Source organism: Chiloscyllium plagiosum, unplaced genomic scaffold (assembly GCF_037043375.1).
Source record: "Chiloscyllium plagiosum isolate Xiang-an unplaced genomic scaffold, Cpla_swu_hap1 HiC_scaffold_53X, whole genome shotgun sequence".
Taxonomy (NCBI): Eukaryota; Metazoa; Chordata; class Chondrichthyes; order Orectolobiformes; family Hemiscylliidae; genus Chiloscyllium; species Chiloscyllium plagiosum.
Genome location: NW_028270191.1, coordinates 27,883,005 through 27,883,692, shown reverse-complemented (window position 1 = coordinate 27,883,692; position 688 = coordinate 27,883,005).

Genomic DNA, 688 nt, shown 5'->3' with positions numbered 1-688 from the left:
GGAGGGTCAGTGCTGTGGGAGGGTCAGTGCTGAGGGAGTGGGTGCTGTGGGAGGGTCAGTGCTGAGGGAGTGGGTGCTGTGGGAGGGTCAGTGCTGTGGGAGCGGGTGCTGTGGGAGGGTCAGTGCTGAGGGAGGGTCAGGGCTGTGGGAGGGTCAGGGCTGTGGGAGGGTCAGTGCTGAGGGAGGGTCAGTGCTGAGGGAGGGTCAGTGCTGAGGGAGCGGGTGCTGAGGGAGGGTTAGTGCTGTGGGAGGGTCAGTGCTGAGGGAGTGGGTGCTGAGGGAGGGTCAGTGCTGTGGGAGGGTCAGTGCTGTGGGAGGGTCAGTGCTGTGGGAGGGTCAGTGCTGAGGGAGGGTCAGTGCTGAGGGAGGGTCAGTGCTGAGGGAGTGGGTGCTGTGGGAGGGTCAGTGCTGAGGGAGGGTCAGTGCTGTGGGAGGGTCAGTGCTGTGGGAGGGTCAGTGCTGTGGGAGTGGGTGCTGAGGGAAGGTCAGTGCTGAGGGAGTGGGTGCTGTGGGAGGGTCAGTGCTGAGGGAGTGGGTGCTGAGGGAGGGTCAGTGCTGTGGGAGGGTCAGTGCTGAGGGAGTGGGTGCTGTGGGAGGGTCAGTGCTGAGGGAGTGGGTGCTGTGGGAGGGTCAGTGCTGAGGGAGTGGGTGCTGTGGGAGGGTCAGTGCTGTGGGAGCGGGTGCTGTG